Source organism: Hypomesus transpacificus, chromosome 15 (assembly GCF_021917145.1).
Source record: "Hypomesus transpacificus isolate Combined female chromosome 15, fHypTra1, whole genome shotgun sequence".
Classification (NCBI taxonomy): domain Eukaryota; kingdom Metazoa; phylum Chordata; class Actinopteri; order Osmeriformes; family Osmeridae; genus Hypomesus; species Hypomesus transpacificus.
The window spans coordinates 7487475-7504316 of NC_061074.1; positions in this window are offsets into that span (position 1 = coordinate 7487475).

Here is a 16842-nt window from a genome sequence, read left to right on the forward strand (position 1 = left end):
CTCTCAAGAACATACTTTTGTACCAATATGTATGGTTAGCCTGTGTGCAACGTCAGAGTCTGAAAGAGGAGGTTGAATCATTTAGACCTCTGAAGTGTTTGTCACTCTACAATGGGAGTATAACATGTAGCTTATGCCCACTGTTATGAGATCGAAGAGGACAAACACATACTCTCATGTACACGCACATTTGATGTGAGGGGAAAAAATTGTGGAAAACAGAGTACATCTAGATCCAAACCGAAATCCATAATTTGTTCATTTCATCGAGCTGTTAGATGTGGAAAACCATTCATTAGAAAGAAAGTAATTTAGCTCAATTACTGGTTAACTCACATTTTCTGAGGCTGGAGAGGAGTGGGTATGTGTGTGTGTGTGTGTGTGTGTGTGTGTGTGTGTGTGTGTGTGTGTGTGTGTGTGTGTGTGTGTGTGTGTGTGTGTGTGTGTGTGTGTGTGTGAGAGAAAAAGAGAGAGGGAGAGAGAGAGGGAGAGAGAGAGAGATCATTAATACCATAAACCTGTACTAACTCATTTCAGTACAGAGGTCAAATTTCATCAACAAAAAGTAGCAGACATCCAAGTTGAGCTCCAAGGATGTTAGCTGGCCAGTCTGTTGTCTCTGTAGAAAGGAGTATTTTGTAGGCTTTCTAGAATTCTCCTGAGACCTGTGCTATACAAATATCTGAAAATGTAGAAAGTACCACGGGCAGATCAAACACATCCATACATCTCTAAAACACATAGAATCACATCTTACAGTAACAGAAAATGTCATAACTGAAGATAAAGACTGCATACGACCAGAAAGTCAAAATGTCCATTCACCAAAAAAATACGAGGGATTCTGTTGAAGGCAGATACTATCAAATTGGAATGCATGCCTGCTTTGGCTGTACAGCACAAACTGTCTTTCATTTACCATTCATGAGTTGCTTTTATATCTTCTTGACAGAGCATATGCCCTAGTTGGTCTGCTGTGTTTATGCCGTGTGGAAGATAGGGTCCATGGTTATCTTGATACAAACAGCATACTTCCATGACTGGCTCCTGAAAAATATCAGCCCTGCGTTCAGAGTCTCTCTAAGACAAACAACACACATACCTTCCATAAACCATACAATTTGCCTAAGCCCTGTATCAATGCTAATCATAAATCTATATCTTGTATTGTGAATTAATCACTCAAAGACTTCTATGCACCATGCATTGTCACTGAATAATGCATGAGATATGTTTGCTTAAAGGAAAATGTACCTTGTACGATATCAGACACCATGGTTACAGTGCCGGCCTGCCAAAATCTCCAGGATTACTCTTGTACACGGTATCTAATGGAATGACTTATCTTTCATTGATTAAAGCTAATTAGAAGCCCTTTTATAAGTGAGTCAATTTGCAGAGGACATTTCTGACCTGTCAGGTGAAAGGGCATGACCCTTTGCGACCTCCTCCATTGACCTTTTAAAGGCAATGTTTACCAAGATGCAACCCTTCATTAGCGCCTATCACATTAGCATTAGATGAAAGCTACTTTGTGAGAGTATAGCGGTGTTTATGTCAGGGGCACGTCTCTGTGCCTGGCATTGCAGGGTTTATGGTTTATGAGGTGTATAAGACTGTGAGAGTGGGATGTTTCTAGACAGGTAATTCGTCATACACTGCTTGCATAGAGACTGGTTCTGTCCTCTGGGGGCGGGAATTGAGTGGAATGCTTTAGTTTCCTCTGGGTTGAGCGAGAGAGAGAGAGAGAGACAAAGAGAGAGAGAGAGAGAGAGAGAGAGAGAGAGAGAGAGAGAGGGAGAGAGGGAGAGAGGGAGAGAGAGAGAGATAAGAGAGAGATGAGATGAGAGAGATGTCAGAGGGACTACGGTGAAAGTAACAAGTGTGAAGAAACAGAGAAAAAGGGAGTGGGAACAGGAACGGAAGAGAAGGAGAAGCTCTAGCCCACATCCATGTGTCCCCTGGCCCTAGATCAGTCACGGTGGTGTTGGGACACCCAGGTCTGATTCTGTCTCCACTTATAGAGGACGTTTCCTGCTGGGGCATGATGGACTATCCCAAGACAAGACATTTCTCCATAGTTTTTCCGGCTGATTCTTTCTGTGGGAATAAAACAGTCAGGCGAATGGAAAAACAATGCCAGCTAAAGTACTGTGTAACAAGCTGCCTTAATCCCTGCTTTTTTGCAGGTGGAGGTTAGGGAGGAGCACAGCAGAGGAAGAAGCCACAGTAGATATGTGTTAGGAAGGAAACAATCCCATGCTATCCTTTCAGCACCAGCAGTGAGCGAGGGAGTTCAGGACCATGGACAGCAACAGCCTTGACAGCCTCTTCCTGCCTTGACCTTTCTGAGCAGAACCCTCACATATTCACTGTTCACTCAATTGATCTACAAGTTGGTGAGACCAGGTCCACCATGTGGTGTGTAATTGAATAATTGTGTCATTTAGCTAATCTTTGTAACCTGTATCAGGTGATTGACAGTGTTGTGTGAAAAGAATGAGTAACTATGCAAAGAAAAAAACCAGGTTGGGAGTTTAAAGGGATAGAGGCAGGTATGTACTGTACAAGCGACACACTTTATTTCCTGAACTGTAACACTTCTGTTGATAGCTAAGCTCATGAGGTTATCGATAAATGTGTAAAACCATCGATATGTGTGTTTAAAATCTACTGGAATGATTAATGCACTTCAAAAAAGATGTTGTCTCCGCCTCCGAGCCCAGATCAGCGGGGACTGACAAGGATGGAGCTGTGTTTACCCGGCCAGCTCCGTCCCATGGCACCGCAGTCAACTCTCACGCACATTAACATGACGTTCATTTCAAAATGGTCTTTCTAGTTCTATAAACATTCACTTACCAAGTAAGACACAGAATTTCGGCCCATATCGGCATTGCTCCCTAGTGCTTGTGCTGTAGATGCCTTAGTTGTTTGACATATAGCTCTCCATCACGTTACTTCCAGCCCTGCGGCTTCTCTTTTGTCATAGGCAAATGACATTCATTGTACACAGCAATGTTGCACATTCTTGTTGTGTTCAAGTGCACCAACCTGCACGAGTCGACCATTTCTGTTTCCTATCCCTTGATGGTAATAGAAGTTGGGGATTTTCCGTTTCATTGGAAGTCCACCATCATCTGGGTGTACATATGCATTACCTATATGCTGTGAACGGAGTGGAGCTAATCTCATACATGACTGAATCCCGACTGCTCTACACCTCAGCTTCTTTCAATTGTTTTCGACAGAGTTGTGAGTCAGACACTTGAGTCTGAAAGAACCCTGAGCCCTCAACAGGAGTGTCATAAAAAAGCAGAGGAATAAAATGAAGGATTGTGGGTAAGAGCAGAGAGAACGTCACGCCTGAAGAGGTAGACTCATCTTTGGCAGAGAGGAGAACAGGAGATGGAGGAGATAAAGAGAATGAGGCTGACTCTTCAGATCCCAAGTTCTTTTGGAGCAGCCAAAAGAAAAAGACTAGTGAGGAGTAGAACTGAAGAAAAGATTGTCTGCAGGCAGCAACATCCAGCAAGATCACATGAAGGCACAGCCATTTGAAATGACCAAGCCTGAGGGAAACTTGTTTCAACAACAACCATCTTTTGAATGTTCATATTTCATTTTTCAGTTTACTCTACCTGGGTCATCAAACGTTATTACATCTTTTTTGTCTCCTTACATGATAAGAAAGCAACAATATGAGAGAACACAGTATGTATGGAACTATCGGACCGCTCAGAGGCAGATTTCAATAACAGGCCAGCCGAGGAGGCACCCTTGAGTCCCACTGTGTCTTTGGCATGGCTTAGCTCCAGTCTTTCCAACAATACACATTTTCGGGATTGGTGTCAGATTTGTTCATAGCCTGTGCAAACACAGAATGCAATGTTCTTCCGGAACATTGGAACTGGAAACAAGTCGGAATACTCCATTTATCTACAAATTGAAAGAATTAGGCTGAGATTAGAGAGAACTTATTCAATTTGATCAACAAATGCACCTAAAATCTTCAGCATGTTTATTTGGGCACACTAATTGGTTTGGAGAGGGATTGTTGTATCGGCTGGTAGCAAAGATGCAACATTCCTCTGTGTGCTCGGCAGGAAATAACTGCAATGCAACATATCATACAGAATATTTGTGGGACATTTCTATATTTGAGATCTGTGCATGTGTGGCGGCGTATGTTTTATTAATGGCTCGATTTTAAAATCCTATTTCTTTGGGACCAATTATTCTGACTGGGTGGACGGTTATGCATACTAACATGTACACAGACGCCACAAGCTGATGCTTTGCTGTGCCTGGGAGGAACACACAACTCTCATCCTGAAGGGGAAGCTCACGGGTCCCAGCTTAAATCATCCACCATGAGGAGATCCTCATGGTACTGTTCTCTGAGAGAAAGAGAGGGAGGGAGAGAGATAAATAGATATTCAGAAAAAGACAGAAAAGAGGCATACAGACAGAGAAAGAGAGAGAGAGAGAGAGAGAGAGAGAGAGAGAGAGAGAGAGAGAGAGAGAGAGAGAGAGAAAGAGAGAGAGAGAGAGAGAGAGAGATGCGACCGACCGACCAACCGACCGACCGAGAGACAGTAAAAGAGAGATAGAAAGCAACAGACTCCCACTCACATCTTGAACCATACAGAGGTACCTGATACCTCTTCTCATGCATGACTGGATACTTGCGTTATGAAGCAGATAGCGAGTGCTTATTTCACACACAGAGGACCAGCGAGTGTACTGAGGGATGCTACCCCTTGGAGAAAATCACTGACTAAGTGCAGCGTCCTGCGGTTTGAAGGATCCATATGCCCGTGGTGTCTAATTAGGCAGCGGGGAAAGAGAGACAACTCTTAGATCACACTTGCAGCATCTGATATGCAAAGGATCCTGTTCCACGCAGAGTGAATGAGGCTGCTGTAGAACTACACATGCATTACCAATTCAAATAGCTGTAAGTTTGAGTAAAGTATGCTATCGTTACACAGACGCAAAGAGCATAAGGTTGTTAGTGGATCTGGGACGTTTTAGGTCACAACTTTCCCCAACTCGTAAATGTTTAGGAACAAGACTGAAACTTGTTAGTTTTTACTGTCAATGGTTCCCCTTTACAGCAACAAAAGTTACCTTCTGAAGCTTAGGGTTAATATGAGCAACCTAATACATTAACTAACCCTTGTTTTATTTGCACACCATCTGTTCAACCTGATCAATTGTATGTGTCATCAAAACACTCAGCCTCTTTCTGAACGTAAACCCCCAAAAAGATTTCTAAAAGTAAAATTTGTAAAGCTTAGCCATTACCTTGTCAGAAGAATCTCGGAATATGGCCACCCCAATTCCCTCTGCGACACCAAGGACACAAAGAGATGTTCATTTGTCATTTGTCTCCTTTGTTGATTCCTTTAGTTGACAGAAGAGAAAGGATGAGTCACAACAACCTGTTGTCCATCTGTCAAGCTGTATTGTAGAAGGTATGACGTCATTCAACAAAGACAACGCCACCCTAACCCCTTTCATTTGTAACAGTGTGGCTTTACTGGGAGCTGTCTTAACCCTAATCCTCTTACATCAGTTGCAGTTTTTTGTCCTCCGCCCCCCCTTCACAAACTCACCCCCGGCATGAAGGACACACACAATAAACCATGGAAGACAAACAATGAGGGACGGATTAATTAGACCGTTGACTTGTTTAGCTGACAGTTGAGTGTGGCATCCTTCCCAGCCTGCTTCATCTGTCAAGTGGCACAGTGCTCAAGGTGGAAGTGAAGTGTTCAATCCCAGGTCCATGAAGACAGAGAACAGAAGATAACAAGATATCATCATCAATGATCAACAGCTGGTAGACGAGGGAGGAAGCGGAGTTCCAGACGACATGGAACATGAAATACAGCTCGGCGTCTCTTCGCGGCGTTCCTGTCTTTCCTCCACGCAGCGACGGCGTGTGAGGACCGCCATCAGAGACCGACAGCAAAGAACGCCTCCTTTCACTGTGACTGCGCTGTTACTACACACCAACAAGCCCGATTGCCACACAAGGTGAACTCAATTAAAGTGAGATGTAGTTAGATGTGACACTCATACAACACCGTGCAGACGCTAACATGTACCGAGCAACAAGGGCTTTGCCCACATCGCAGGCGAGTCCTCCGCGCAGTAGGGTACACACAGCACACACATTTGAAGAGGAATACACACATGCACAAACATTCTCTCTTTGGAAAGTCTCTCACACAGCAACGTACACAAACACAGCAGACTCCAAAAGATTCAAATACAGTACGCTTTATTCATCAGTCACATCTGAAATCCCCCGTCGTTGCAGAGTAGGCTTAGAGACAGAGCACCAGAGGATTGGAAGGATCCACACAAACACAGACATGCCATCTCAGCAGCTGATCACGGGCTTGTTTAGAAATGTTCCCCAAATCGAAGCAAATACCCAGGTGCTTCTCTAACCAAGGCCTGCAAATAACCCCAAATCATCAGCTAGCCCTGTCAGTGGCAGCATTGACTAGCAGGAAATGGTCTTCAGTGATTTTATGAATTAGAGATTTTGAAATTTAATGTTACCTCTGCTGGGAATACACCGTGTTGCATATTCAGCACACCCCTGTGCTGCAGATGCACTCTGGCTAATATTACTACTGGATCACAGGTTGTTGAGTTCTTGTCAACACACTTTGCTTGCATTAGTACCATTGTGGTGGAGTCAATAGAGTACAAAAATCTCTTCAGCATCTTATGAAGGTGGTGAAAGTCATGTACACAGTGCACATGACTACCTGAATTTAAGAACTTTAGCACCATCCCATCCTCATTCTGACCCTGTTCCAACCCAAAGACATCCTGTTTATGGTGCTTATATTCAGCTGAAAAGGAAATTACACAAACAGGATTTGAGCAGCTATGTTCACCCTCACCGCCCACGGCCATTGTCCCCTATCTCCGTGAGGCTGATTGGACGTGCCGGCCACAATAGGCCAGTACAGACTACAGCTCACTGGAGATGGACATGGGTCATTGAGCTTTTCTAAAGAACCTCTCTACCTCTCCACCTCCATGAGCCTGGATTTAGTACTCTATAAAGCAACAACTTGATGAAGAGAATCTCCGACAGGTGCTGCATTCACAGGTGTTTGGCGGCTTTGAAGACTTCTCCCGCAGTTTGGCTTCACCTCTAATCCCTGCAGGTCACTAAGGGTTTCTGAGTAATCAAGCCTGTTCTTTGTTGAGAGTTAATGCAGGCTTTAATGCTTCACTCCCCTTTAATCGTGGCACACGCAGGTGTGCTATGGAAAGGGCAAACACGGGCCACCTCACTCTGCACCGAAACCACGTTCACACGGCCGTGTAACATCATCCCAGTTATGATTAATTTAACAAGAGGAACATTGAGTGTCAGGCCACTTTATCCGCAGATGGAATCCCAAAAGGGGCTCATTTGAATGTGGATCTGTGTGTTGAGAGTTCATTTTGAAAAGAAGGCACATCGCAGGGAATGAACCAATCCATGTTTATGAAAGATTTCTAGATGATTATCTGCAACAGCGTTTCTGTTTGGCTTGGAGAAGTGCCAAACATAAATGTGGCCTTTTAGTTCAGAGTGATGTAAAGCGTTTAATCCATCTGAGACTTCAGCGCTGTCACTCACACAATAAATGGCCCGGCATCTGAACAGCATTGACAAATGAAGGCAGATAGCCTTTTGGTCTTTCATCATTCAGTCTCAGAGACATTAGGTCTATTAGCAGATGGTGGTAAATATCCTCCAACTGACACATTTCTGCTTTCCTCTCTGAGGGCCACACAAGGACACTGAGGATGTTCCTAATCACTTAGTTGAAGAATTTGACTCTGGCAAAATATCAAAGACTAATGAATTAAACATTCGGACAGAAAGGAGAAACAGGAGACAAACATGAAATAACTTACGATTGGGTTCTTCTGAATATGATTTGCATGTGGTGGGTCATGATTGGAGCATTGCTTTTCAATGTCTTTGACTGTGTGTGTGTGTGTGTGTGTATTGTGTGTATTGTGTTTACACAGTGTGACATAGAGCTCTGTGGACAGTCTATGGTGAGCAGAGAGTTTGGGAGTTTGGGAGGCAAATGTATTTGCTGCTGTTGGATATATTTTATATACCAGATACCAAAAACTCTGAACACATTAACATGGGACTTTAATTGCTATTAATTAATTGCTAATCCATTGCCATTTTAGCAGTTACCACATAAAGTTTATGGAAGATTAAAAAAAATTAAATATACCTTTATGTCAAACATGACAGAAGATATAGAACATAAGCATGTCTCTCTTTCCTCCATTTCCTCTTCACAACATGTAGGTAGCATCTCTCTACTACTCACTTTCTGCATCCACATCAACTAGCCATCAGAGAAGAATTACATTTCTCAAATGCTTCTCTCTTATTGTCTATATTGATTACAACTTTACAGTTTCTTAAAGTTGAAATTGTCTCCAGTAACATTGTTTGGAGGCAATCTCAGCCGCAAACTCCTGTGCTGTTCATCCTCCTCACCAAATCTCTTCCCCTCACCTTATTTTACTCCATTCCATTTCACCCCAGGTGGACTGTGGCCACCTTTAACCTTTCGGTTAACAACCTGCAGGACACACAGCTGTACTGAGTTCTGTTGCCGCGGGGACCTGAGAACAACACTGCCATCAACCGGCGGAGACTGTCCCAAAGGTAAAACAGCTGCTGTGTTGAGGGGGTTAATGAGCCTATTGATATTTTGCGGGTGGGTCGGTGCAGACGAACTGGGACTGTTATCATAATCCACAACGTTGACAGAAACCTTGTACGAACAATGAACACTACTGTTGGACTATATGGAGGCATGACTAAGTAGTTGTCAGCTTTAGCATCCTGCATCACGGGAGAGGTTGTAAATCCAGAGGTGTAGCTGTTGCGGAACCATTTTCAGAGCTCATCAGGCAAAGGCACACACAAACACACACACAGACACACTCACACACTCACACACCCAAATGCATCTGTGCACCACACCCAAATGCACCACACACACATATTCAATGCACCCACAAGCCCCTTTACACCCACAACTGTCTCTACCCCCACACACATGCACCCACAAACACTTGCATACACAGTCCAACATCTACCTGGCTCTTACTTTCCCCTTCACCCTCCCCATGTCTGAAGTGGAATCCAATCCTCTCTGACAAAGCAATCACTGCGAGTCCACAATCCAATTTCAAACGCCTCTTTTGTGTGTCGAGATGCAGCACTCCCTAAGAGTCCAGATTTACAATTAGATGTTTTATGACATAGCAGCAAGCCATCTGTTTTATCTCTGCAGTCAGCTGGTCACCATAACTCCTTGGTCTGTCTGCCCCAGCCTGTATTACAGAGAAGCTCACTTTGCCAAAGAAAATGGATCATTGAGTCGAGCAAGAATACGTAAGTGGGTTAAAAGTAGATTAGGATAATGCACCTTGAGAAAAATGGCAAATTCCTCTGCTGGAGGATTAAACAGGGGCGTTGTTAGACCCTTTTTATTGCCCCAGTATAAACCTGCTGTTCCCCAGTAAAATCTAAAGTTTGAGTTTTAACAATGTACTTTATTAGTCAGTACATTCATTTAGATTGATAATCCCAGATAAAATAAATGCAGTATCCCAATCAACGCCTGTAAAACAAAGTGGTTTAATCGGAAACACAAATGATGCACGCAGAATTCCATGTCAGTGTGCTCTTCTGAGCTTGCCAAATAGCCATTGCAGCAAGCACACAGAAGTCCAGGTGTCAAACTCGGCACACAAGTCAGAATTGAGGTAGGCTAAGAAAACATTACAAAACTAAAGAAAGTTTCTAAATGATAGACCTACCGGTCATATTATTTTGACTAAAACAATATTACATGAAGCTCAAAAAAACTGTATTTGCGCTCAAATGAATGCTAAAAAAATGTGTGTGCTCGCATCAACTATTGATGTTCCTGCCAAAGCTGATATCAAATTGACATCCCTGAACTGTTGTATAGTGGGTTAAGCAAGGCCGAGTAGTGCATGGTGCGCAGCACGTTTGGAAGAAAAAAAAGGGATATGAATAAGTGCCTGGGCCCCAGTAGAGTTTTATGTCTAACAACGCCCCTGGGATGAAACAATGTTTGGGGCTTTTCCAAAGGATTACATTCTAAAAAAATGGTCTTCAAAATGTGTGATGTGGATGCTACGGTCTGAAGGACTGAAGCTTAATACTTAAATGAATCCTCTAGCTTAATTTCAAGAATGAATTTGATTGGATAAAGATGTTACCTCTCGAAAGATCAGGGTGACTTGATTGTACTGCAGTCCACTTGCACATCGACATTTCAATCGTCTTATAAATAAAGCAAATCGGATGACACTTTAGTGGCCAGCGCTTCTGGAGTTTGCTCGATAGAGCACCCACCACAGCCGTGTGTGTCAGCAGAATGTGGGCTCACACACAATAGGGAACAGTCCTTTTCCATCCTCGTTGTGGCCACTACACATCAACCGACCCTGTGCTAGTTTGACACTCCTTTTACAAACTCCAGTCAATACTCGTCTCCTCCCCCCCTTATCTGTCAGATGGTGACAGTGTAGTCCGCGGACCAGGGTGAGAGTCCGATGTCAGAGCCCCGGGGCCGTATATCGACTGGCAGTTTAACGGTGCAACATGCCAGGAGAAAGCAGGCGGGATTTACTGCCGTTCCGTAGAGCAGCAAACGGCTGGAGCAACATCTCTCCCTGGCCTCGCTGATTTGTGCACCAGGACAGGCCCTGGCAGTCAGCATATGTTCCTCATTGAACCGGCCTTTCGCCCTACGGTGTGGCTGCCGAGCGGCCATTATGGCTCTGACAAGGGGCTGTGGAGCGGCCATTAGGGCTGTGACGTGACAGGCCTCCAGGCGACTGGCTGCCATTTGGGCTCAGGATGGGGCACCAGCTACAGGCCAAATGGTGACCTAGTCCGGCTCCTGTCACACCCCATAAACTTGGACTCGCTTTGAGTATTTCATCTGCTAGCAATGGTAAGACACCAACAAAGTCACACACACACATACACACATACATTAGCAACGGGTTCCTGTTTTTTGCTTCAGGCAATTCAATTCTAGGTTGTCTGGAACAGATGTGAATCACAGTTATTATATCGGTGGTGTTTAAAGTGTAACTAAAGCAATGGTTTCCTTTCACCAAGCCTAGGTAGGAGGTGTAACACCTTCAATGTTCCACTCCACTGGGACTCCAAACATCAAGAGAGTGGAGAATTTACTTTTAAACATTAATGTGAGTGTGTTTGTGTGTGTGTGTGTGTGTGTGTGTGTGAAGGGGGGGGGGGGGGGGGGGGGTACCAGAAGACCACACTTTCACACACAAAGAAACATCAACCAAGCCTAGAAAATACCTCAGTGGTGGGAAGGTGGCGTCAGACAGACAAGCACATCACAGAAACGTCCAGCTGATCAAACATGCAGATGCAGACTGGACTGCCAACATCAGTAAAGTGCTTTACAGCATAAGGCTTCCCAAGAAAGTAACCGCTTCCACCGTGGAGTAAGAGACCTCGACCACGGAGCGGCGACAACAGATTGTCACGGCGTGGTGTCCTTAACCTCGGATGCGCTATTCTTTGTGTGTGTGTGTGTGTATGTTCATTTATGTCTGTGTATGTGTGTTTCAGAGCATCACTAGTAAAGCTAGATGGGTGAATACATCCTCATTGAGATGTGACAGGTTTCTCTGTCCCCCCTCCTCTTTTTCTTCCCTACCTGCTGTAACAGACTTGTCAGAATGACCAAGGACAACAAATCACACACTGGCAGATAAGTGAGTCTGGGGGTGAGAGGTGGTAGAGAGAAGAAGGGGTATGTGGGGGAGGGCAGGATGATCGGGGGAGTGTGTGAGCAATACGTTTTGAGGGCTCTTGTGTGGCTTGCTAGATTGTGTAAGATGATAGTCAAGGTGGGTGTGTGTTTCAGTATATACACGTCTTTGTATTGACTTTTATGTACAGAACAAGTGTGTGTGTGTGTGTGTGTGTGGGGGGGGGGGGGGGTGCAGCCCTGTGTTAGGATAAACACCTGTATGTGTTTTTGAGAGTCAGTCATGGTGGGCTAATGCAGACCGGTGCCCCTGTCAAGGAGGAGAACACTGTTCTGGTGTCACAGCATATTAGCATCTCCAATGTTTCCTCTGTCCCATAAAGGAAGCCTCCCTGACACACACACACACACACACACACACCACTGTCAAAGTATACCTATGGGACTTTTTCACACACTCTGGCTCTCTGAGGAACACGCACACAGGCACACACACACACACCACCACATTATGCAGCAGCCTCTCTGGAATTCACTCTCCAGACCTAATTACCAGCCTGTCTCCTGGGACTATAATTGGGGATGGCACTTGTCAGCTGGTTGACTCCGGTACACATCTCTCTGCCAGTCTGCCAGCCATACCAGCTTCTGCCTGCCACCCGACACATTTGTTCACCTTCAACATCCCCTCCTCACCCCCCAACTTTCTACCCTGCACACTGTGCTTTCACCTTCTGTGCCGACAGCCAGGATATGACCCGCTGTCACTTAGCATGCTTGAAAACCGAATGGAACAACAGCTTATTAATATGAAAGCTTGTGTATTTAATGGACTGAGCCCCTTTGTCAAGCATTACTGCTGTGGATGTCTTTATTCTCTCTGGCAGCGTGCTTTCCGCGGCCAGCTGTGTGTCTGTTATCATCACAAAGTGAGGATCGTAGTTGTTGACTCCTGCGGTAAATCTGTGGTCTTACCTCCCATAAATCCTCACTCTAAATAAGAAGGCGCGAGGCTATTATTCCCTGGCTAATTAGCTGTGGTTCACCACACAATGGCAGGCCTCATATATCAGGTCGGGTTTGTGTCGTCCGTTTTGTTTGTAGGTGGCTTTACTGACTGCGCTCTGCTTGAGTACTACTGCTAAGTCAATATGGATTGAGGGTCTAAATTATTTCATATGGGTTGTATGTAACGATCACCTGCAAACTCACAGAACATTTTGAGAGCTTGATGGGTTAGATACAAATGTGTTTATTTGGCAAGAGTTATGGATTCTCCTGTCATTCTTGGCAAAGTCACCTGTTAACTTAATCTGTTGAGGCCCAATTTAAATTATCTGTAGATAACATCTGGTTGTATTTTCAACTGGACAGTTCAGTCAAATTGACTTTCCTTAATTCAGAATTTAATTGAACTGAAATAGAATCGACCAAATCCTAGCTTTTCACATCGTTTTCCAGTGAAGCTTTGTGGCTTCATGACTTGTATTGTGTTGCTGAGTTGGCTACTGCGTGCTTTGATCTGCACAATTGGTGAAACAGTGGCTCCTGTGGACCCGGCGGAAGTAGACTACCACCACAAATTCACGAGGCGTGTAAAAAGTTTACAATTTATAATTTGTTTTAAGTTGCAGCAAGTTGCAGTTGCAGCAACTCTGGAAAAACAACAAAACGACCTTCTGTAGGCCTACATTGAGTGCTTCTGCTGAATTTGCATTTGCTCACAACCACTAAAAACATTCGAAAAATGCAGGTTCCTGTACAGTAAGTGCTCTACCATGACCCTGAAAACGGATTTCCCAATTCGCTAAGCAGTTGAAAGATACTCTCTCTCTTTCTGACCCAGGACTGTAGCACAGCAGTCCCACAACAACACTAATGACTGCTGGAGCAGCACTTTCCATCTCTGTCCTGAATAGAGCCTTGGCTGCTTTGTCTATTTTCAGTGACACTACCCCATGGGGTCCATCACACGGGCCCACAGTTGATTATCTCGCACTCTGCCGAGAGTCTTTGATTAATGAGTGTTTTGCTCCTGTTCTGCTCTGCCTCGCTCCCCTCCGCCTCTTGGTCCCTGGCAGCTAGCGGGCCTTATCCTGGACGGGCCCCCCCGAGGCAGGGCTGCTGGAGCCAACTAGCTCCAGCTAGAAGGTGGTGATGTTTCAATAAGTGTCTCCGTGGGACTCCTGCAGCTAAAAGAGTTAGGTGTTTTAATGTGGCCTTTCCCCCCTGTGGGTCCTCGGCTCGTTCGATGCAGCCGGCAAGCGGAGAGAGTGCGGCGGTCACAGCACCATTTCAGGTGTGGATGCAGACACCGGTCTGTGTTTCATGTCTGAGAACCCTAGTGGGCTCAGTAGCTCACTAACCCACAACACGTATGAACAATCCAAATGCAGGCAGGCAGGCAGGCAGCAAAGAAAAATACATGGTGGAGAAAATGAGAGGAGAGATGGATATAGTGGAGAAAATGTATAATTAGAATGATTAGTTTAGATGTGTTGACTGATTCTCCAATGCAGGTCTCTGAATGTCTTTGAATTCAGCACACCATAACCCTACAACAGTAATGACTATGAGATGACTCAAGGTGGATTAATGTATACTCTGGCATACTGGACTGGCATACATATTCGTCTGCAGAATGCTGTTGGAGTTTGTTCTCCTCTTTTCTGCAATGCTGGGCTCGGGGAAAAATATGTATCCTAATACTTTGGCTTTATCTTCTGTCGATGCATTACATATGCCATGTGAGTGTTTTCTGTATATTTGTCGCCCGCCTTTTCTTCCAGGTAAACAAATATGCTGGCTACATCCGTCTTAAAGATTTACTTCGGTTTTAACCTTGCCTAAAATGTGAGACAGAGAGAGAGAGAGAGAGAGAGAGAGAGAGAGAGAGAGAGAGAGAGAGAGAGAGAGGGAGAGAGAGAGAGAGAGAGAGAGAAAACAAGAAAGGAAGAACAGAGCAAAGTACGGGCATGAACAGAAAGAAGGAACATTCTTTTATGACAATTTAATTTAGAGGCCAATTATTTTGCCCCAGTATCGCCAGTCAGGCATCCCCTGGCATAGAGGGCCATGAATCACAAAGGGCTTTATAGAGGGCTGAAGAAGAGCCAAAATAGAGGCCTATAGCTCGAAGCTATTCTGCGACTGGCTGTTCAGTAGACACGGCTAACAGAAATCAATCTGCATTTGGGCACATAATGGATGGTCGTTGCGTTCTCTTGACTAGCGTACTGGGTGCTGAGAGGAAAACCTGTGACAGAACCCTGATTGGCTGACTTGGCCCATGGGGGGTCATTTATCATGGGCCTAACGTCTGATGGAGATGGGGGTTACGGTGGGTGATGGGTGGTGGGTTTGTTTGCAAAGGTGGTTCTATCACAAAGCTAGAGAACTGAGATGGCCTGGAAAGGGACACTGAATGCTTATTGTCTTTGAGGTATCGCTTAAAGCATGTTACAAGCAAGTTTAAACATTGTTTGAGGACATCATGGTTTGAACATTTGTTTGAATCTTTGTGATGTAGGCTCTTCAGTGTCTCATATGGATCGAAGGCTTCTCTAAAAACCTCAGCTGAGAGGAGAGGACTGGACAGGAAAGGAGAGCCGAACTGAGGAGAAGGGAGGGGAGGAAGACATGGTAGTTAACAAGGCTTTGTATTTTCCTGAAAATGTCATCATCTGTCATCTTTTAAAAAGTGGCATTATCAGGTGAACGATAACCTTTTGGATTAAGAACATATCACAACATTCTGTCACTTGCATGTCTCCACTCCAAGATCCAACAACATTGATCGAAGCCTGATTAGAATTTGATCTCTGAGTGGAATAATATGATTTTTTAATGCCAGTCTGAAGCTTTGTCTCAGATTTGGAGACTGGAGGGGGGCAGTAAATTGTGCCCCCATTGCTTGCTCATTTCCGGAGGCTGAGAGGGCAATTTTATGGAGTCTTATGTAAAAACCTGTAAGTCTGGGGGCAAACATAAAACATGGTGGCCATCTGACAGTTTAATAAAGTTAAAAGCTTCCTATGGTTATCAGCAGTGGCAGGTGCTTAAAACATATACTACAGATTGTCACGGCCAGCCGTAAAGACATCTGTCAGGGTTAAGAAAGGGAGGGTTGGAGGGAGAGAGAGAAAGAGGGAAGGGAGACCAAAGAGAGAGAGAAAGGGAGGCAGACTAAAGAAAGAGAGAAAGAGAGAGAGAGAGAGAGAGAGAGAGAGAGAGAGAGAAGGCCCAAGCATAATAAATACAGTCTGCATTTGCCTGGGAGAGCTTGGCCACTAGACAGGGTTGATATTATGTGGGTTAAACAATTCTTTGATTCATGCAATCCAAGTCATACAGAGAAGGTCGTTAACCCCAATTTCTCCTTCCCACATATCCTTCACTGCTCTTCTCAAGTGCAAATTCCCTGAATGGGCGCTATCTCTAAGAGCACAAATCTCCATTTCTCTTATCACAACAGAACAAGAGCCTATATTACGGAAAGAGTGTTTTAGAGGAAAGTACACAGAGGGTGAAAACAAAGACTAGCATTATACTTATGTGAAAACAGCACCTTGTGGATTTATGAGAGATTATTGAAGAGAGTGATTTTAATTAACAAAACATGAATACAGGAGCGTGGTTGATTAATCAAAATTACAATTGTTTGGCTGATCTAAATCCATCACTGTAGCATTCAAAACCTGCAAAGTCCATTAACATCAAATCAACTCCTTGGTCTATTTGAATAACCCAATTATTTTCAGAATTATTAACTGAGCCTAACCAATTTGGGTTAGCATTTTTGGTCAGGATTACTGTCTAATTAAAAGTTGTTTATGATTATGGAGTTAAATACAAAACTTGGAAACTGTCCATATTTCTTTCTGTAATCAATACAGAGCAGCAGGTTTTAGCTGAGCAAACTTAAGTGGTTTGGTGCATTGAGTAGTGAGACAGCTGTGCCCTCTTATGGTGAACTGGGGTATTGTTTTTTGTT